Source organism: Diuraphis noxia, unplaced genomic scaffold (genome assembly GCF_037042655.1).
Source record: "Diuraphis noxia isolate RWA-SAM2 unplaced genomic scaffold, SU_Dnox_SAM2 contig0002, whole genome shotgun sequence".
In the NCBI taxonomy this organism is placed as follows: domain Eukaryota; kingdom Metazoa; phylum Arthropoda; class Insecta; order Hemiptera; family Aphididae; genus Diuraphis; species Diuraphis noxia.
This window is the reverse complement of record NW_028301712.1, coordinates 57,380,508-57,405,422: the sequence shown is the minus strand read 5'-3', so window position 1 is coordinate 57,405,422 and position 24,915 is coordinate 57,380,508. Positions and strand designations below refer to the sequence as shown.

General features: G+C 28.8%; 1 long non-coding RNA gene across 1 annotated transcript; it reads left to right on the top strand.

The window, feature by feature from the left end:
* Positions 1-1,244: 1,244 nt before the first annotated feature.
* LOC149058711 (uncharacterized) lies at positions 1,245-23,084 on the top strand. Its single transcript, XR_016190417.1, has 3 exons — positions 1,245-1,570; positions 21,546-21,692; positions 22,429-23,084. It is a non-coding gene; the product is annotated as an uncharacterized LOC149058711 (long non-coding RNA).
* Positions 23,085-24,915: the final 1,831 nt, after the last annotated feature.

Here is a 24,915-nt window from a genome sequence, read left to right as displayed (position 1 = left end):
AGTCGCTCCAGCATCCCGTATAGGTACGCAGATGATTCTGGTTTTCGCGTCGTTAAATTCACATATCTATACTTTGCCCGCGAGAGCATAGAACACAATGATGATAATATAAAATCGAAAAATATACTGTCGTCAGACTGAGACTTCCAAGCATATATACCTATAATACCTACCTACGGCAAGGCAGAGGGTTCGTTATCGACGTGTGTGGCGGCCGTGTAGGCATATACGCATATTGACCAGCACACGGACATATATGACCGTCTGATGATAGTAGTGGTCTATATAATATGAATGTGAAATACCGCACGATAATAATAATAAGGTATTTCGATAAATAAAATATTCAGAAATAAAATCGGCAAACGACAAAAACGCGGTGACGAAAAAAAGAGACTTCGTGACACGTATACGACTGCCGTAGCGAGCGTTTTGTGCGGGTAATAAGTGCGTATAATAACGTACACTATTATTATAATAGGTGATGTACATATATAGTTCATGCACCTATATATACCTTACCTTATTACAGTATAAATATATTATTACTGTGTCACCCCCCCCCCACACCCGTCACCACCACCGCCTGTCTATTATTGTGTTGCGTGTAGGCACCAATACGTGTCGTGTGTGTTATAAATTATAACGTAAGCGTTGGTATAATAAAATATATTATTATTATGAGCATACAATATATATATATATATATATATATATATATATATATTCATACATAGGTGGCACACTCTTCAGCTGATTTCGACCGAGGGAAACCAGTTTGGATATACATATTATACAATTATTGTATTCCTGCAGATGCAGCGCCGCCGATGTCGCCAACCGTCGTGCAAGTGGCCGTGTCCCCCCGAAAAAGGGCTATTCATTAATACGTGAATAATAAAAAAAAATAAACATTTTTTTCACTCTCGATCGCGCGCGCACCGCGGAGGAGACGGGAGACATCGGTGCAGTATTTACGCGACATCTGCCACTCACATGGTCGGGCAACCCGTTTGCACACACACACACACACACACACACACATACCCTCTCTCTAATTAACGATCAAAACCGTTTCGAACCACTGCCGTCGGGTAAACAACGTGATATGCAATATTATTAATATTATGCATACACGTGTTGATGTATAATATTTGTATAAGAGTGCATTATTATTATATATGCTGTGCGTAATATCGCCAGAGTTAAATCGTTTAATATACCTAATATAATATTGTGGCTAAGTAGATATCTACCTACTTAATAACATCATAATATATTATATATTGTTGTGATTGGTAGGTATACGTGAACTAATCGTACATGTAGAAACGTCCATTGACGTCGGAGTGAACAATTAATTGCGACGCTAATACCAGTAATGCCACGGTCCAGCAGCAACACACTTACGCGCATATAAACAGTGGCGTAACTCTAGAACTTACATAATATGTTAATATAAAGCTGGCGGGTTGTCCGTCATACCCGAATACATTCTGTTTTCGTCTTACTAAAGTATAGCACAGCAATACAAGAGTGAATAATAATTAACTCAATATCAAATTTTAAGGTAAGAATATTATCTATAGTGTCATACGTTATTTTTGAATATTTTAATTTTGTACCCGAACTTCTAAGCTATGATATTTAGCGTTCCCAGATCGGAGATATTTATATTTATAATAATTAAAAATATTTAGTAATATCAATAATTTAGAATAATAACAATAGTAATAAATGGAGTATCGCTGTGGCGGTCAGCTAGAGTCGCAATCAATTATCGTGTGAGGAATAAAACGGCCTGACAACAGTGACAACTATATAATATAACATGGCACTATGACAGTCACGGTCATCGTGATGTCATAATATTATTAATTTGTTTTTAAAAATCGAAATATCAAAAATTAAAAATGGTAATGTTATTAATACTATCGCTATGGTTGCGCATTAACATATAAAAACAACAATAATATCATCATATACGCTGTATTAGGATGTATATAGAGCACGTTATTGTTTAAACAACGATTGACAACGTAAATCTTGTTTCCAATGTCATACAATAAATTATCCATCAGACTATCGAGGAATAGAAAACTGCAGTCACAGCTTTACACATCTGAAACGATAATCTTCAGTTCCTAAACTTACAATTAATATTTACGATATGTCTTAAAAATATAGTATCGGAGTGTATCGGAATGTATGCAATCCATACTTGGAGAGGACACGGATTGCAAAAATAATTGAATTTGATTAGATATACGATAAACGTTCCTCTTAACATTATGCTTTAGTAATAAAATCGTTTCATTTAATAATAGCTGCAGTGTTCCAAAAGAATTTTTTTTGAAAATTTGAAACGTTAGGTAGCGATGATTGGTATCGGTTAGGTTAGAATGTAAAATGGGCGTATATGTTCACGTTGATATGGAGTTTAATACCGTTGGAATAACATTTTTTTTCTACGTTTTTATTTTAATTTTCCAGGTACCTATGATATTTGATAATTTCGGTGCTGATATAAGTATTAAATCGGGTCTGATGGCGACTACATTTCCAACGACATATCGCATGATTTTTCTGAAAATAAATAAGCAGATATGTGCGCATATAGCACAATCCCCGTAGCTTTCCTTTAATTTATACCACCTTACTAGGCTGATCAAAACTATTGCCACGCAACGGCCAATATAGCCACGGAAAACAAATTTTTGACGTCTTACTTATACCGTACGAAGGTGAAAAAAAGACATCGATCATGAAACTACATATTATATTACTATAACTATTACTATCGTTTATCGTTATATTTTTAATGAATGCGAAGCGATTTGTTCAACACGATACAGAATTACTATAATTATATAATATCCACATTTAAAAAAAAATAATACAATGTATTTGGTCAAATTTGGATTTTTTTAGTTTTTTAAGTGCCCATTACTTATGACCATATATTATATTAAAATAGTTGGGTTTTTCAACTTTATATGTAGTATCCTGCAGCGGTGATACAACACTATTTTTTTTTCAATACATTTTTGTTTTTTTACTTTTAATAATTCAAATGAGTATACAAATTTGAATTCGAAAAAATTAATTGTTACCTAAATAATAAAAGCTGAAAGGATTAGAACGTGCTATATTATATGAATAAAATAAATACCATTGTATTTATGATACAATAATAAGAAGTTACGTATATTATTAAAACCTGCCGAAATAGTTAAAACTTACAGCTATAGGTATTCGATATAAATATATAACATGATATCGTATTCCTATTACATTATATACTAACGACGCCACCGTGTGGTATTCTTAATGCTCGGACGTTACCGAGACGGCCTTGGATTTAATAATAATAATAATAAAAAAGTAGACCCTATTGCTGTTGTCACGCGCGTTTATAGTATACCCGAAATATTTATGGCCCAAGAATGAATCCACCTATATAATAACGGGCCACCATATATATATACTGCTATTGTATATGAGTGGAATAGTTTTTATACTTTCATCTAAGGCGAAACCTTAGTAAAATTATTATCGTTCCCAGTAAAACTATTTGAACAGTTTTGTTCCATATAATTTTATAATGATGTATTTATACTTACTATATAGGTGTAACCTATATGTATAATAACGTCAGTTTCGATGCATGTTTACATATTTTATTCTATAATAAGTCAATATATCGTTGTGTGTTGTATAGGACTCGGAAATGTTTAATTCATATTCGAATAGTTATTTTAAACGAATTTTATACGTCCAGTCATTCATTACGAAAAATTTCATTCTGATAACCATATTATATTACGTCATTATATCGCATAACTAAACGTTGATTGCTCTTGGCAAAAAAAAAAATTAAAATCACCAGAACTGTTATCAGTATTATTATATTAATTATTAATTAATACGTATATGTATTTAGATATTAATTTATTAACATAATATAATTAGTGTTTTAATTTATTTTGTAAAGGTCCACATATTATACTGTAGTAGTATGTTATTGCCTTATTAGTTATTGGTATTCGATCATGGTACCGATAAAATTGCTCCAATGATTTTATATGAGATCGATCACGTCGAGTACATTGTTACCGGACCTGTGGACGATATACGTGCGTCGATATTGTTATTGCAGAGTGGTTGGTAAAATATCTTAAACTATGCCTGTGAGATCAACATTTACAATAATATATTAATTTGCATATGCACTCATCTATACTGTGATATAATTCCGGTACAGTTTCAAATATCGTATCGGGGAATGAACTTTACTCTTCTAAAGCAGTGGTTCTCGATCTTTTAATATCCACGTATATTACTTCTCAGTCTGAAAATTGTCATGTACCACATGACTATATATAAAGTTTTTTTTTCACTTATTTAAAAAATGTATAAGTTATTTTACATGGCGTGCAGGATTGTAATTAATTAGGAACTACAAAAAGATGGTAATATTATAAGCATTTGATGCATAAAAAGAAAATGGGATATTATGGACAATTATAGGTACATTATTATTAACATCGAGTAAAAACAAATAATATTTTATGCGAATAACTGGTAATTATGTATCATTTTATTTTTTTTTTATGAAGGGAGATTTTCTTAGGATACCACTAGAGAACATTCCGCGTATTACTACTCTGCACTATACTAGTACGCGTACGCGTACCACAGGTTAAGAAAGGCTATTTTAGAGTGTTGCTTGCATGAATTTCATCCTAACCTATCGTATACTGGAATGGTAAAATTATTTTCATGTGCATCAAAACTAAAAAAAAACTATTTGTAACAAATCTTTAAATTTTGAATTAATTATATAATATTGCCGATTTGCATGGCCAATCACTAAACATTTATTGAATCAATATTTAACTAAAATTGTACCTTAAACAAGATTTATTGGCCAGTAAATACGTTTAATTATAAGCAGTTAAATTAATTGATTTTTCATGTCATTTGGCATGTTATGTATATGTATAAGACTATAAGAGGACGTCTCATCAGAATATATATGCCAAATATTTCCTTTAAAAACACATTTGCGAGTTTAAAGAGTATTTGTTACTGAGTGGTTTTATTGTAAAAATACCTAGGAACAAAATTGTAGAAGAGATTCATATCTGGTTCCGTATAAGGCGGATTTATGATTTTTTAAATTTGAAGTCCTAAAAATAAGTTTCGAAAAACATAAAAAACTGTATGAATATTTAACAGAAATATGAAATATTTTACCAAGTTTTACAGATAGCAAAAATCGGGCTTCTTACAAAATCAGAAATAAATCTCCTTTACAATTTTGTTCATAGGTATTTTTATATATATATTATTTGAACACGTAAAGTATGTTTTATAAGAAAACCATAGAAAATTACGGCCGGCCGTGACGGTGGCTAAATAGTGAGCATATGGCTAACAAGTAACAACGCTATTTATTCTATTGAACGTTGTATGTCTAAAAGTTTCCGTGAGACGACATCCTAATTATAATATTATCTATGAAATTTAACAAGTAATATTTATTACACTAGAAAGTACCCATAGAAGTATAATAATAATAATGAATAGAAAAATAGTGTGCAATTACTAATTAGTAGGTTGGTGGATGAGACCTAAAAATATACAAGTTTGTACATATTTTTTTGTTACGAAGTATGGCAATATTTAACTTTGAGTATCACATTTTTCTGTTAGTTTTTAGTTTTATAATTTTTTCTTAAATACCTTAGCTACCTACTTAATTACTTGTAAATGTGATCAGATAGTGATTATTGATAACAATTTACAGATTTATTGTATAGTCTGGTCGATAAAAAGATATAAAAATGTATTTACTTATAGGTAACATAATATTGTTGATGGTCGTAGAAGTATTTACGCATCTTCATGTAGGAACCTTATATTATGTGCAACGTACACGATTTCGTTTATTTTTCTATCGTCTAAACCTACTAGACCGCGAAGCACGGCATTCTTAAACTTTCAATTAAAAAAAAAAAAAAGTTAAGGCCTTAAGGGTTAAGCTCAACGCGCATTTATTTATTTTTTTTATCTTGTTTTATCACTAGCATCGCGGCGAAGAACAGAGCACGATAAACTATATTACTATCCATCGTGTAATATTGAAATGGGTATATTGGGTCAGAGTATAGTCGGAGATCATCTCATGTGGTGTAATTGGCTTATGGAAATAATCAAATATAAATAATAGACATTATTTATACTCGTATCGCGGTCTATATTGGTAAGCCGTTTTCGATGAACAAGACGTGTATTAAATCCACTGGTCCGTATATAGTAATAATAATAATAATAATAATAATAATAATAATAATGATAAAGTTAATGACTGCCCGCCCTGGAATATACCAATTTGTGCGTGTGCGTGTATGTACGTGTACACGCGCGCGCACGTGTAGGTGTGTAGCGTAATATCATCATTTCCACAACACTTATCGAAATACCAATTATATGACTGGAGCTGTTCATTTTTGATTGTTTTCAGATATCACCTCTAGTTCACGGGTATCCACACGCCCCCGAAAACCAATCATTGGACGTATTAGTTCGCACAGCGGAGAATAATAGTTTTCGACTCTTCAGTCTTCGAGATTATAACCGTTACACAGTACACACGCTTAACGCAAAAGTTTGGTTAGGTTTTCCTGTTCAGCGGTGCCACAGATAATTTTTTTGTAATTGGTATATCATGCCTATTCTCTATCTACAACAATATTATTCTATTTAAAGACAAAAAAAATGTTAATGTCTCGTAAACCAAATATTCCGGAGTAGGTCTTTATCACAAACTATTATAATATACCTATTATTATGATACAGAAATAATAGTGACACAAAAATATTATATGGAATAATATAAAGCTCTCTGTATATATCAATTAGTTAAATCGATATCCAGAAGTTTTACGTTAAGAAATTAAAAGAGCGGCAGCAAAATAATGTAATGTGCGTGCAATTTATACTTATTGTAGGTATAATAATCATTTTAGGGTTTGCAGCGTAGTGTAATCAATTTATAAGGTAACTTTTAACGTTTACAATTATATACATGTATATTATAATATTAAATATAATAAGTATAGGTTACTCGAGTGTTGTGTTTCTATAGAACCTATCCAGAGGTACAGAAGAGAAGAATAAGGTACACTAAAATGCATTTTATTTTTATTTTTAACTTTTGTATTATTTAAATGTCTAAAAGTTTCTACGCCGAGGTGAAAAATCGTTCTCCTGGTATATTGAAATAAATTGTTCACTTCAACGTTGATAATGTCTCAATGAACACTCGATACACTAAAAACGTTCGGCGCAGTTCAACCGCAATCTGTTTAGTCTACTAAATAATTTATCACCGTAAACAACTGACAGATGTTTTATAAAAATAAAAAAAGTATATATCAATTAAAAGTTCTATATAGTTTATACATACTAAGAATGGACGTTAAATTATAATTTATAATATTATACCGTATTTTATTAAAGTATTTACCTACTATTTTATATATTACGAAAACAGTGTAACTAACATTTGTGTTAAAATTAAAATAAATTTTTAAAAGCATTATGTAACTAAAAATTTCATTAATTTAAGAGTAATAATATATATATTTAATAAATTCTACTGTTGATAATAGAAAAATATAAACATAAGGGGATAAGGCTACTGCAGCGTTCCTGATTTATTTGAAATTTGGAAGAAATTATTAAATGTATTATTTTTCTAAATTTAAATAAATAAGACTCGGCGTCTATGGCCATTGGCATACAGGAGTTTAAGGTTAACAATTTTTAAGGATACAGTATTTACACATTACATAAAAAAGAACAGATTATAAACTTTTTATAAGATTGGTTTTAATTAAAAAGGTCATCATGTGACTTGATGGTTGGAGAGCTTCAGACATGATATTTGATAGGTACCCCAGTTCTCGCTTGTCTGTTTCATAGAAACGGCATTCGGATATAATATATTTGATTGATAGGTGTGTACAGTGGCGTATCCAGCATTTTCTTTCGGGGGGGGGGGGGGGATTAAAAAAATATAACATTAAATTGTGTTGAATTTTATTTGTGATGTGTCGATCGATCATTAAATGAATTAATTGAACATTAATAAACATTGAATAATTTTTTTTTTTTTTTTTGGGGGGGGGGGGGGTTACAACCGTGTACCGCAACTTTTATTTAGTAAACTTGTGGTATATTGTTAATCACTAGTAGAAATAACGAGACCGATAGTGTAGATCCTTGTGGTACTCCGTAAGATTGTACATATATGTTTGACAGTTTGACATTGTATTTCACTAGGAAGGTTTTGTCTGTAAGGAAGTTTTTTATAAAGTTAAATGAATTGCCATTACAGATGATGTTTGACAATATTTAAAGAATACGAGGACTCCATGTGGTATCATACACTTTTGATATGTCAAGGGCTATGAGGCACATCATATGTTTTGCTTCAAGAGTTGAATGTATTTCCTCTTGGATATAATGTAGTGTATTCGAATTACTTCTGTGTCTCCGGAAACCATTCTGTCGAGAGTCCAAAATGTTTTTTTTTTTTCAAGGAACCATCTGAGTTTGGAACCTATAATTTGTTCCAACATCTTTGCCATGGTATTCAGGAGCGATATTAATCTGTATGATTTAATATCAAATTGGTTTTTTTTGTGTTGGAATGATTATGGAGTGTTTTCAATTTTAGGGTATGAGTCCAGACAACTATATTTTGTGAATACTCTAATGATTGAATTTAAGGCAGACATAGGGAGGTTGTGTATGCATTTAAACAGTATTCCATTTGGTCATGGGGCGAAACTGGTGCATTTTGATAAAACCCTGCTCATATCAGCTAACTGAATTGGAGAGTTGAGTTTTGTTTGTTCGTCTGAGTAGGGGCTTATGTTAGATATATATAGTTTATTTCTCATATGTACGTTATTTTCGAAAAAGGTTTTGTTGTAATTTTAATCTGAGCTGTTGTAGTGGAAACATAATTCGGTGTCTTTCATGACGTGTAGGTGATGGTTCTTGGAGTGGCCGTGGAGTGACTGAACTTTGCGTCAAATCAGAGATGAGTAGGTCTTAGGCCCCAAACTGGAGAAAAAGGCTTTCGTGATGCGAATTTCATATTATTTAGTGATGTAAGTAAGCTGAATGCTTCATTGTATTCAATTTGTGAAACATCTTGGTCCTTGGATCGTGTAGAAAATTATTTCTTGGTCTTTTTCGGGGAAAGAAATATTTGCAGTGGTTTCTGCAAAGGTTTTTCACGTGTTTAGTTGTATGGGGTTTGACGTGGAGAAATGGGAGTTGGTATCAGAATCGTCTGTCATGCTGGATGATCGCGTGATTGCTTTGCCTACCTTGATTGTGGAAGGGCGTAATCAAAAAAAATATACTCCATACCTCTTTGATTGCGGTGAAGTTCGGGTTACTCATATCGGAAGCTAAAAATGCGATAAGCTACTGTAAAACGAGTGTATTGGTCGACTATAACACTCATACTGCAAATTTATTTTAAATTTAGTTTCGGTAATTGTTATTGAATATTTCTAGAATATTTTAATTTGAATAACGTTTAATTTAGATAATGTATATCTTTTTATAAAACGATATTGTACCTATATAGGTATTAATGTCTATTGTCTATTGTTACGCGTATCGATATAACTATATATATTTGTATAATATGTATCAAAATACGACTTAATACCTAAATTGCCTACCTTTATTGAGTTAATTTTAGCACAGCAAATTTGTATTTGAAATCTGTTTGAAAACTAAATTTTATTTTAATATTTACACTCAATTCTGTCTTATACGCATAGAAAATCACATTCTTTATGTGGAGGTAACTATTGGTCAATAAAATCGATTTAATATCAAAATATGTTTGTCCTCCTCTTGTTAATATTATTGAAAATCATTACAACCAAGGCCCCGACAAGGGGATGTGCTCTTAGACCTGGAGTTCAGAAGCCTGGTATTTAAAGTACCCGTTGAATTTGTATTTATTTTAATTTTTAAATGTTGATAGAAATATTAATCTAATATTAAGTAATATTTTGTTAGGGGCCACAAGTTTTATTTTGGGGCCTGATTACAACTGTACTGTACAGGGATTGGCGAATTGCATATTTGTTATAATTTACATACCTAATTTTGGTGTAACATCAATTACAAATTAGGTATTTCAAACAATAATCAAGAAAAAAATCGTTAAAATCTTTCAAAAAATGATTGTTTGCTATTAAAACAATTATTATATTATTATTATTGTACATGTTAAACAAGCTTAAATTTCAATTGTTGCAGAATAAAGATAACGTCATTAGGTTTGGTGATTTTATTTTAAACATCGTTATCAATGTTGTCGTATAAATTTAAATCCGCATCGTTGACACATAGACATTATTCATATATCATAGTATATAAACATTATAACTTAATACATAGGTACCTATAAATATTCATATATTTATGTATTTTCTAACGCTATATAATATAATAGTCACACGTTACATCTGTTGAATCATTACTCATTATCGGTTGTTAAGAAGTTTTTTTGTGCGTAGGTTCCTTTTGATTAACACTATTGACGTGCACTGTAATCTCTGTGGTCTACAACTGCAGGCATATATAACACGTATACCTTGATTTATGATGATTTATCATTATACGATTATAAAACTATAGTAATACATAAATTTATTTAATATAAACCTGCTATATTGTAAATTTGTAACAATAATTGGTATTGTTGTCACTCACGTCGTGATAAATTAAAAACTTGACGGATTATCATTTATCGCATGTATATAAATTTATGTGCATGGCAATTTATGATAATTATACTATTACTTAGTGGACTAAAACCGAATTATTTCATTTTTATTATTATTATTTTTTTTTATTCATACAATTAAAATGAGTAGCAAGTAAAAAAATATTTTATTTTGACATTGTTTAAATTTAAATTGAAAATAAAAAAGCGGAAAAGTGGGCGGGTACAGTGGGTTACTAAAATGGATGGAATTAAATTTGAATCCAATGATATTAAATCATTGTACATTATACGAAAAACGATTCTGAGCGGAGACGGTTTATCTGTCTAGGATATATTATAGATTATTAAAAATTTTCAAATCTTAGATTTAAAAAGAAAATTTTTTATGAATTTCTATTTTAAAATAATTGCGAATTTTCATGATTTTCGTGATTTTTACATATGTTGTCAAAATTCAACCTTTAAATGCTTGTAAAAAAAAAATTGTACAAATATATTTCTTTTATTTTTCACCTGCTATTGTAAAAATATGTTAGGAGCCATGTATTAAATTTTCAAATCTTAGATATAAAAGGAACATTTTTTATGAATTTCTAGCTTAAAATAATTTGTGAATTTTCGTGATTTTTACATAATATGTTGTCAAAACTCAAACTTTGAATGTGTAATAACGCAAAAATAAAAGAAAAGAAAAAGAAAGGTTAAGAGAGATGATGAAAATAAAATTAATGATAATAATATTAATATAATATAATATTATTTAATATAGTAATGTAATTTTTTATAATTTATTTATGGGAGATAAATTGGTCTGAATAAATTGTGAGGCAAACACAAGGGACACAAGCCTTGAATGAATGTCTTAAATATATTTATAAGTTATTAATTATTTTTAGTTATCTTAACTTATGTCTTGTTGTTTTAAATTTGCGTGATTACCTTCCTCCTGATCGTCGGAGGGTTCTCGAGGTCGTGATTCGAGAACGATTAAGTACACCGCAGTAATAAAATATTAATTATTAAATTATAAAAAATTTAAGAAACAAAATATAATATATAAAATTATATAAATATATGAATATTGATGCGCATGCACCTCACCTTATTCGCAGCTGTCTTTGATATGCGGTTGACGTAATAAAATAAATAAAGGTTTTTTATTAAACACTCAGATTAAAGAAAAACAACACTGTTAAATTTCGATTTAAAAAAATAAACGGTCCAGCTGTCGCTCGCAATGTCTGTGGTTGAAAAGTTTTTAGGTGCTCCTGCACTCTTGAAGTTGTTTTAGTTTTGGATGGTGCTCATGCACTTAAGAGTGGTGCTCATGCACTTAAGAGTGGTGCTCATGCACTTAAGAGTGGTGCTCATGCACTTAAGAGTGGTGCTCATGCACTTGAGAATGGTGCTCATGCACTGATGAGAGGAGACGACTTGGTCAAGCCAGCCAGGGTCGCAGGCGGCTCCATCAAAGGCCTCTGCGTTTCTAAAGATTTACCGTTATCCTTGGTCGCAGAGGTCCTCATTGGGCCATCCCTTGTCTCTGGCGGCACGCAGGCACACAAAATAGATTAAACGTGCGGTGACACATTGTCACAACTACGTCTGGGTTCCTACGTGACCAAAAATGCAGATCGTTCCTTCCATCAGTGATTAAATAAATTTATTGAGGTTTAATGGTTATTTGCGGGCGACATCTTGACCGTTATTTATTTTATTTGATAACTAAGCAATATACAATTATGATATGTGAGCATATCATTACAAATGCTTATAAAAAAAAAAATTGTGACTATGTATTTCTTTTATTTTGCAACTGCTATTGTAAAAATATGTTAGGAGCCTTGTATTAAATTTTCAAATCTTAGAATTAAAAAGAAAAACATTTATGAATTTCTATCTAAGATAATTTGAAATTTTCCGTAATTTTTACGTATTTAGTCAAAATTTGAACTTTAAATGCTTAAAAAAAAAATTGTCACTATGTATTCCTTTTATTTTGCAACTGCTATTGTAAAAATATGTTAGGAGCCTTGTATTAAATTTTCAAATCTTAGAATTAAAAAGGAAAACTTTTATGAATTTCTATCTAAGATAATTTGAATATTGCCGTAATTTTTATGTCTTTAGTCAAAATTTGAACTTTAAATGCTTATAAAAAAAATCGTGCCTATGTATTTTTAATATTTTTTAACTGCTATTGTTACAATGTGTTAGAAGCCTTGTATTACATTTTAAAGCTTTTCTACCGAACACATAAATTTTTATCGATATTTATAGAAAAAAAACTAAAAAAGTTGAAAAATTAAAATGTCAGTAAACAGCTCAAAACAAATCTAAATATTTTGAGAATTTTATCAAATATATAAAATGCCTATATAAACATTCAGTGAAAATTTCAAGTATCTGTGGTCATTTGTTTTAGAGTTACACCAAAATAAAGAAATCGCTAAAAGTTAAAATCCAATGTTGTAAAAATTCAAATTTCAAATGCTCATAAAAATTTAATTTGAATTTCCGGTGGACTTTTTATTTGTGATAAAGATTGGATAACTTTTAAGGAATCTTGTATTAAATTTTCAAATCTTAGATTTAAAAGAAATTTTTTTATGAATTTCTAGCTTAAAATATTTTGTGATTTTTACGTATTTTGTCAAAATTCAAAATTTGAATGCTTATAAAAAAAAAATTGGGACTATGAATTTATTTTATTTTTCAACTGCTATTGTAACAATATGTTGAGAGGCTTGTATTAAATTTTCAAGCTTTTATGCCTAACAAATAAATTTTTATCGATATTAATTTTAAAAAAAACTAATAATGATCGAAAATTTCAAATGCCTATGAATAGTTCAACTTAAGTTCGAACATTTTTGAAAATTGCATGGTGGATAGAATATACTTATATAAACATTCGGTAAAAATTTCATGTATCTATGGTCATTTGTTTTAAAGTTACATCAAAAACCAATATCGATTTTGTCGAAAAATGAGTGTGCGTAAAATTTCCCGTTTTTCCCTTAATTTTTAACCTGTTTTTCTCGATTATTTAGAAAAGTATTAAGAATTTTTTACTTTTGACCCCCCAAAGTACCAATTAGATTCACTTTCTGATCGAATAAGGTACTGAAGTCAAAATTGAAACATTTTTACTGCCCCAAAACGTGATGACAGACACGAAAAAAAAAACACACACACATCATGATAAAATCAATACATTCATCGCTCCGCTCAGAATCTAAAATAAGAGTTTTTACTTTAATTAATAATGTTATAATATACTGATGAATAAATAAATATATATATATTTATAAGAAGAAAATTTGATTTTGCATGAGGGGAGCGTTAGCAGTTAGTTATTACGATAAAGGAGGTGCTGATCTAAAAAAGGTTAAGAACCACTGCTCTAGAACATTCATCATAAAATAAATAAAATAACAAATCTTGAAACAAATATTTCTATAGTTACTTTAGTTTTAAAACATCTTAAAAAATTAATATAATTGTGTTTTTCAGTTTATAACCTCAATAACCACAGGCTAGGTATAGGTACATATTTTATAATATTATAAAATGTCTATTATTACCATAAATTATTAAAAAGTGTATACGCTAGTAGTACTAGTAGTAGAGTAGATTTTCAGTGCCTATAATTTCCTTTATATAATATTAAAGTTTTGTGAAACATTCTCAAATCGCCGATATTTCACTAGTAGGTTCATTACCATAATGCGTTTCAAAATAGTTACAAATATATCTATATATACAATATTGTATATTTTTATAAAGTCAAATATATATAAATAACACCCAGCGTAAAAAGCGCCTCATATTGTTATTATTCATGATGTTCAGTGTTTGTAAATACTTTCTGCACTAGTCATTAATTGTGTGTATTAGATGTTTTGTTGTATTTTAATTTAAAAAATATAGATGTTTCAAAGTATATTGTTTAAACTGCCTACACGCAACGCCTTAATTATAAGTGCCTCCCGAGACGTTAACTTTGGTAACGTGGGTGAAAAGAATAGATTATATTCGGATGAAAGTACCTATGTGTTACGCTGGTCCGTACCTATACGAGTATATTATAATATTATAAAATTATGAGGCTATAATGCTGTGGTCATGTCTACTATTATAGAATGTATCATAATTTATTATGAATAATATTGTTATATTAATGTACCCGTATAATTTTATTATAATTAGTATTATTGTGGTCTAGAACAGCAAATAATAATAATTATTATTAAGTTAATTACTTTGGGAAACGATCATGCCAATAATTTACGATATGTTTTTCGGTTAGGTATTGTTTGCCTGTTCGACGAGGGATAATTTTTTATCTTCATTTCCATTCGGTTGCAGGTCGGAAAGTGGAATATTAATATTCTTAATACTCTTGAATATTAAAACCTCATTGTTGATATTGTTATACTCGATAAACATTTTAAAAACGTTTATTCATTGTACTTATACGTCACAGCTGATTTTTCTTCGGTTTCCGTTTCCTTTTAACAGCGTACCAATCTATATACGTATATCATACACTAATATGATAGGTAATTACCTATTTGGTAATATATTATAAGATAGCGCACTGTGCGGAATCCAGCACACAACTGGGAAATAAGCGTTTTTACACATCATTATTATTACTATTGCTATACGAGCTGCTGAGCGGTTTTCTGCATCAGATAGGTGGTGTACAATGTATGCATAGAATATATAGGTGTACTTTTTCCTCGCTACAAATATACGAATTGAATTATTTAAGTTATATCACCTGTTCAGATACTATTCACATGCTTAAAACCTTTATGTCACCAACCATGTCTTAAAAGGATGTAATATTATATAGGTATAATTGTAACGAGCTGTATGTATGTATTTGTTTGGCTAAATGTGTATACTAGCGTAAAATAAAAGTAAAACATCAATACTTACATAAACATTAATGTTCACTTAGTACGTATACTGAACAAAAAAAAATCATTTGAATTCCACATTATTAATATTTATGTTGGTGTATTAATGAGGATACAGTTTATTTTTGATCAATACGGGTGCATAGCATTATAAAGTAATTTTATTGGTTTAATTACTATACTTTCCTGTATATATCTCGTGTCCTAATTTGTTTTGAATTTTTGTTATGCAAATCTACTCAAGTATTTTTAATTACAATACCGATTCTCTTTCAACCTTTTTTCTAATTACTTATAACCTTAATCATTTTGTAGTTCAATTAGATTTTTTTAACAAAAACACCCCTATAAAGTATAAATATTATATGTCAACATTTTATATTTTTCCAATCGATACTTGTTTACACAATTTTGATATGTTTAAACCTAGAATTTGATATTTTTTAAATTTCAAGAGCATCATCAAATTGAAAATAAATAACTCATCAAATTTTTCTTGCACGAAAGTATGTTTAAAATATACAAATTATAAAAAAGTACATAAATAAATTATTATTACCCACTGCAATATAATATGATTGGCAATAATAAAACGATAATTAAAATTAAAAATTAAAACTCTCTATGACGAATCTGAAGAGACCATGTGATTTCTTTCGTTATTGAGAGATTTCCTAATAGAGAGTAATTAATAGGTTTTAAATCAAACCAACCATTATTAAGTTAACTTAATGTTATTTATTTAATATAGAGTTTTTCGTCGTAACGAGTTTCGTTATAAAAAGTTTTCACTGTATTTCAATTTACATGTATATTTGAATACATTGTATTTGTCATTTTTCAAAGTATTTTTCTATGTCGTATCATTACACTAAACTTAATATAAACATTAATTCAAACGCAATTTATAATCAACTTATTGCAAAAGCCGATTTTATGTACTTGTATATGTATAGTTGCAATTTGGCGTCTCATTATTTTCTTGACATTGTTCACATTTGAGTCCTTGACAGATCAGAAGTAAATTGTACTCTAGCATACGAATATATTATAACGTAAATAAAAACAATTCATACTAACATAATCATAATGAATTAAAATTTAAGTTTTTGCGCATTGACAGGCATTGTATAATATACAAGGACGAAGAGTGGAGAGCACGTTAGGGTCAATGTAAAATGTTCATAATAATATTATTATATAAGTTATTAGTTAATATTTTTATTTTTTATTTGTGCTTAAAACTAATTTATTTCAAAAACAACCGTTGAAATAAGTTTTATGTACCACAACTTCAATGAAAAAGTTAAATGTTAAACTCGTGTGACGAAAGCTCGTTTAATATTAAAACTTACCAAAGTCGGTGGTTAAAATATACCACCTAGGTATAAAGAATTAGATAGATATTACGTGTTTAAATTATTACAAATTTATTGTTTTTTAAATTTATTTTGTTCGATCATTTAATTTTTACTTATGTTATATTTTAGAAGCAATAGTTTTTTTATTTGATTAAAAACCTAAACGAATTTTACTACTGCATTGCATTATTTAATAGAATAATGTAAATTATATTATGGAGCTGTAATAAGTTATTATTTTTATAATTTTGACGTTTTTGATCATTTTCGGGCCATATTAATGATTTATAACATTGATTTTTTTACGCCTAATATAAGCCTATAAAATATTTAAGATTATTATATTATTTGCTTCCAATTTTTAAATTTAATCAACAAAAACTACGTATCGAGTGAAGAATATTAAATTCTATTGTTGTTATAATTTATATCATTGTTTTGTATTATAACCTGCATAATATTATGTCATCCAAAGAATTTTTAAAATAATTTAAGAATTTCACTTTATTCAAGTATATTATCATAATAATAATTGTTATTTAATTCCATTAACTAATGAAAAAGTTTTAACTAAATTAACTTTTAATCTTCAGCCAAACTATTTAATACTATTAAAGAAAATTCATGTTTGCGCGTACATCAAAAGATTTTGACGTAGAAAAGACTCAATACTTTTAAAACACTAATGACTACGTATTTGTGAAGTTATGCCGGAAAGAGTGTTTTTGACGTTTTCGTAATTCGCTTTATTATTCTCGTGCAGTGATGATTTTTCGAATAACTTTATTTTGTAATAAATTCCAGAGTCATATATATAAAGTCAAAAATTGAGTGAAAATCTAAAAATCTAATGTAGACATCATCATATTGTTCTATTAGCTTATTATTGATAGAAATCGTCTTATAACTAAATGTTACAGATAGTAGATCATCATCCTTAGAGAGAGCTCTGAGAGAGTGTATGAAAATTGTGAACTGAACACACTAACACTGGTTATAGAATTTACTAATTATATAACTTCCATGGAGGATTATTAAGAAATGTATAAACAATGTTATCATTTTATTGACAATTTTAGATCACACTTTTTCACGACGTTATTAAGTGAACATTTTTTTTTATATGATCGCGTATGCTATAGTGCTATATTCCGTGATATACGTCACAATTATGTCTCCTTAGTGAACCATTATGGAATCTAATAATTTTCTTAGATGTACTTTTGATTCCTAAATTTCAATTAGGAGGATGGGTGTGCTCCATAACCAATTGCACCACGCCATTTGGTTTGAATATCAGAAAATAAAATAAACTCCACCAGAGTATGCAATATATACCGATAGAAACTTACTATGCTTGGTCAACCTCTGTGTCCTCTAATTCCAGGCAATATTACTACAAATGCTTTTTATCGATAATGAAAAATGATATACAATAGCTATAATAGCATATTATATATAACTACTATACTTTCATCTTCCGTTTTCACAATAACAATAATATTAATAATATGAATAAATAATGATGTTTTTTAAAATCATTTACACCATCTGCGCCATATTTACATAATGTCTTGTTCAAAATTATTTTTAAATTCCAGAGACGATTATTTATCCAAAATATACACGAATAGCGCACAGTTCGTTGTTGTTTATATAAATATATAATATAATATTCATATACCTATATATATTATATGTATATTATATACTTGTATACGTCATAGCTGGTATGAAATAAGAGGTATCACTAATGCGTATATATTATACTATTATATTAAATTGTATGCAGTACGCAAGTTGACCGTTTCTGTGCGACAACAAAGTTTAATGAACCGCTAAAATTAATAGCCTCGACATTGAAACAATGGAGTCTGGTATGGTTGGTTTCTCTCTGCAACAGAGTCGATAGAGAGTAGGTATAATATCGTAACTCGTACTGACTACGGCGCTGAAATGAAACATTTAAATTACAACTCCAGATTCTATGGCGATTAAAAAATATATTAATTTCCAAGCAATTGCCATCTAATAATTAGATAATCTGTCAATTTGGAACTATCGTCGTATGCTATCTATATTAAAAATGTATCTACCACAATTGTTTGTTGACGTTGTATGTTATCTCCAATTTCCCACCCCGCAATCCATAGATTGAAGGTGTCGCCTGGGCATCTGGGCATTATTACATTAAAGGACTTTTTTTCATATCTTCAAAAAACTGGTCGAAAAGGTTCTTGGATACATTAAGTGAACACCACCACTCTTCCATCAACTGCCGTTCCAATAAGTTGTTGCCTTACCACTTGTTTTTATGCCATATTTTACTTTGACATTTTTTCCGTTTACGTCAACATAAGTAAAGAAATCATTTTATTTTCTGATGGACTGAAATATTTGGCATCCTTCCTTCTGACAACGTAAACACTTTTCTATAATAACTTTACCTTCTCCGTCACGTTAGCGAGTGTTCTTCATATATTCCAAGGACCCCTCCACATACTTCATTATTTGAATTTATTTTTTGGCATACTCTAGCAGTGGGAAAAACACCACGTTGTTTTAAAAAAATTTTGCAAGTTTCATTATTGAAATAACATGTCTATAAAAGTCAATAAAATGTTCCATTTTGATTTAACAAAAAATAATTTAAACACACGACACTTTTAAGTGCCAAACCGAAAGTCATTTATATACTAGGTATGATATGTGTAATTTGTAGACTGTAGAGTGTATTATAGATATTTATAATTATACGGTTATACCTGCAATATCTTACCCGAAAGGTAGTTAATATATTATAACGCGATCAAAGAACAAATAGATAGCATACGACGCGAGTTCCGTTAAGTTATATATTAGTGACTATTATTTGTACGGATATGCCGCAGTATAAACCTATTAGATATACAGTAGACGCCGCTTATAAGACTCACTTTGGGACCAGCACAAAGTGAGTCTTATAACCGAATGAACCTTATAGGCGAAGTGGAAAAAAAAAATTAATTACGTATTTATAAATTGTATTTTATTACATATTTTGCTTTGATTTTATTAATACATACATTAAAATAATTAAACGTTAATACATATTACATATAAAAATTATTTTTGAAAAAAATTAAATTTAAATAATTAAACGTAAATTTATATTACATATAAAAATTATTTTTGAAAAAAATTTGTAATTTTAGTTTGTTTTTTATTTTCTTCTAATATTCCGAAAATATACTGTTCGTATTCGTATTGTATATTAAAATTATTACCACGGTGATGGACAGCTCTCCTTATCACAATGATAACTGAGTATGTACATGTGCACGTGTACGTATGTGTATTTATGTACCCGTAATTACGATAACTGTGCAGCCACCAGATCTGCGATAAAAATTATTATACGTTATTAGGTACCAACAGAAACTAGAAATAATCAACACGAATATTATTTAATTTTTCAATACCAATTTATTTCTAAATTATAACCAAAAAAGTTTGTTTTCTACTATTTATTTTACGAAATTTGAGTCTTATAACCGAAGTGTTGAGTCTTATAACCGATTTTTTTTTAATGTATTTGGATACGTCCGGACCGTTCCAGACGATTTTGAGTCTAATAAGCGACTGAACCTTATATCCGTGAGTCTTATAAGCGGCGTCTACTGTATTATTGTTTTGATATAAAAAAAATATATGAGCCATAAGTATAGGTATTAGATATGTATTGATGTTTTCGCGATTGCCATATAACCATATCTATACTTAAATATCACGTACGTTAAAATATTAAAAGTTCAATATTTATTCGATGTGTATCTATCATAGTCGTTATCTAATATCTGTATAACTTATATCAACTAAAAATCCTTTTAAGCAGTATACTTAACGCTGCAACATATTTGCGTTTTAATAATTTGAATATTATTTAAGTTTTAAAGTACATTTAGACAAAAAAATATAAACGAACATTAAAGTAAATCGCAATGGATTATTATATGCGAGAAAACTATTTCAAAGTATTTAAGCCTGGAACAGTGTCCCACGTGATGCATACCTATAACTTCCAGCTGAAATTTCACCGTAAACACTGGATGCGCATTCCCGTGGGACTCAGGCGTTACCCGTCAATCATATTATAAATTATTATCGTCATATGCACGTGGGTTCATACGAAATAAGTATTAAATAATTTCACATAATTTATATTATTCTAATAAAATTAAACCTATTTGAATTTTTCCATTGGTTCAAATAAAATATTAAGTATAATAATAACTAATCAGGTACCTAATCATATATATTAACTAATAATAAGTAGGTAATTATATAATGAAATAATGCATAGCCGAATTTAAATTAAAAAATAAGCACCTAATACATGTGATTGATATTTATAAATATTAAAACATTTTATTGTTACAGATTATTCAATAAAAATATATTATATGGATTGAATGAGCGATAAAATGTAAAACATTAAACAACACATGATAGTAATATATGCTGTGACGCACACCACAGAAGAACAACGTCGACGACACCACGACATAAACACTTGCATATAACCAAGTATTGATTGTTAATAAATTAATAATAATTCTACAGTGAACGGAGTATAGATTAGGTATTTACGCTTAAAATATCATTTCATGACAAGTTTAAGTTGTTTTTTTTAAATTTTTATTTGACATAAAAGATCTATAAAAATTAGCACAGCAAGTTTATATTTTAAGAGTAATGAATAACATGGAAGATATAGTTAAATTAGCCACCTATTGGCTATTAGTGATTAACTTTCAATTATTATAATATTTTTATAGAACCGTTAGATATTTAAGTTTCGCAAAAGACCATGGCACTTTCTTTTTAGTCTGCGTTTAGTATTTACTGGAAGCATAAGAATAGAAAGATCATTTATGAGAGAGTTAGGACGAATTTGGAGTCATTTATGGAAGCGTGTGTAGAAGATATACACTTCCTATTCGATTGTTTGCATACGGAGGTCATTAATAAGAGTTACATTAGAGATGTATGGTAAAGTTATGGATACTCGTTGTAGTAATATATTTTGGAGTGATTGAATAATATCAGTGTTTTTTTTTTTGCAGCGCTCTATAGTAAAAGTATATTTGTCGTGATCTGTTTAGTTAGAGCTTTATACATTTATATCTTGGTGTTTGAGTGAGTGCATTTATTCCTAAATAGTGAGAGGAGGTGGTAGATGCAAATCAATATAAAATATCCAACTAGAAAAAAAATTACGATTTATTATTCTTTGTATCCTGGTTTTTTCTTTTTTTTTCAGAGACTGAAAACTTCACATTTGCAGTGTTTTGTATGCAATAGTATTTTACTGTGATACTGAAAGTCGACTCATGTAATATGTATGTGACAACGACGACGATCCGTATAAACGAACTCGTCTTGTGTACACGAACGATGATGCACGACGATCACATTTCATCTAAACCACTACCGTAGCTCGTTCATTTAATCTCGTCCGATCCACCAGCGCATCTCATTGTATGCTAATATCCGACGCGTGTAATAAATTAACCATAGGAAATCGACAGAGAGAGCTTTTCTTCACTATACGCAAATATAATTTTATTTCTCCTTTTTCGTAACATATAATATTATTATTATTATTATTATTGTGTTACGCGCTAGACGTTATTGCTAATTATTGGAACCCGTAGAGCGAGAGATCACAACAATGATCGTTAGCTGCGAGTCCTATTTTAAAGTTTAAGTTTATAGCCACGTTGTATGTTATATTATACCTGTTGGCTGTAGTACATTATCGTATATAAACCGAGTGATGCTTTTACGAGAAAACCACATATCGCAAAAACTATATTATTTACATTTTTTAAAATATGTTTTTATACTTAATAATTTCTAAACTTTTTACTTTCTTTAATTACAGCATTCATTTTTAATGGTATGCACAGAAGTAAATACTTTCCATGACTATTTTGTTACAAAAAAATTGAATTTCAAACGAATGGCAGTTAATTGAATATTATTTTAAGTTTAGTTTTAGTGGAGTAATATAGGAGTCATCAAAGCTACATATAGTTCCATATTATATATAAATATATTACGTTGTATGTATTTATTTTTTCAATGTTTTTTATTAATTAATTTAATATTTAAAATTGAATCGTATAAATAAAATATATGGGTGGCATTTAAATATATTTATTACTAATTTAACTAATAAACTATACAATTGTTTATATTTAATTTTTAATAAACCTAAATTTTCTTAATTTTTTTAAAATTTAATCTGTTATCGCTTATTTATTTTTTCACTTATATCTCTTTTTCGGGGATATGATCGTTGAAATATTGTTCCAAGCAATACTTTTATGCATCCTAAAAAAATAATAAATATTAATTTATTACATTATATGGTTAATAACTACTATTATGATTATATACTTGGTATAATAATTTTACTTTTTCTATAAGCATAAATTTCCTATAAATCTAAGTATTAAAGGTAAGAACATATAATATTTACATATACCTTAATTTTTCAAAAATAACTTACAAAAAAATATGTTAAGTTCTTTGGAAACAATGAGTGATCATTGTTAAAATAAATACCATTTATAATTTATATTTCTTAATTATTTGCTATTTTAAACAAGAAGTACTTATATAAGATTTGTGGATTTTTGGTATCTATCTGTAGATTATAGCACAAAAATACGATTTTTACACTTTACCACCTGCAGTAATAAAAACTTTCTCTCTAGAGTTTATTGTTATTTGTTACACGTGACTTTTTATACTTTAGACATAGTCCTATATCGTCTATATCACTATTGTAACTTTCAGCCAAGTCAATGCTATCTGTTGGATAAACAAAGTACTGTCATTACAATGTCATAATATAATATTATATCTTATAATATAAGTATTATACGAATACGTTGTGATATTTAAAAAATAAACTTTTACCAAAATATCGCTACTTACAACAATACTTTTCTTTTGCGTTATCATATATACAAACCTAATAGACACCTATTTTATTCAGAGGTATATGCATATAATTTTTTTTTCATGGATATACCATGAATACAAAAGATAGGTATCATACCTAATATGTGCATTACAATTTTAAATTTTAAAACAAACGTTATTCAATTATTATGTAACCATTCAAAAGATAATATTATTATAGTAAGAGGTGTGACGGTTGGCCGAAGCTTGTAATTTCGAACACCGTCTGCACGTCAAGTCATGTTATCTATGTACTTGTACTATACATGTTGCATACACTCGAATTTAAAATCGCATGCCAGTTTTCGCCCTTATAATTTTAGCATTCCAGTTTTATAAAATTAAAAAAAAAATAACATTCAATTTTGTATTGTTCGAAACGGTACCTACTATAATTATAAATTTTATAGAACAAAGTGAAGCCAGACGGAACGCGTTCGTCCAGTACGTGTAATTTAAAATTAAAATGAACTAAATTTTAATGGGGGTAACAATGAAATAATCCTAATAATACTACATAATATCAAACGCAAATTCGCTACATCGTTATTTAATTGAATAAGTAGATTACGCGTTGATATCCATATACACACATGTATAAATATTACATATTTATATTTAATTGTATTCCGAACACAGCCTAGAACGACTCATCAAACGATATTATAATTTATATTGTACTGTACCAACATGAATATATTTAAAAACGAAAAACGATCTCTTCTAATATATGTGTCAGGAAATAAAATCCTACGAAAAAACGTATTTGAATTTC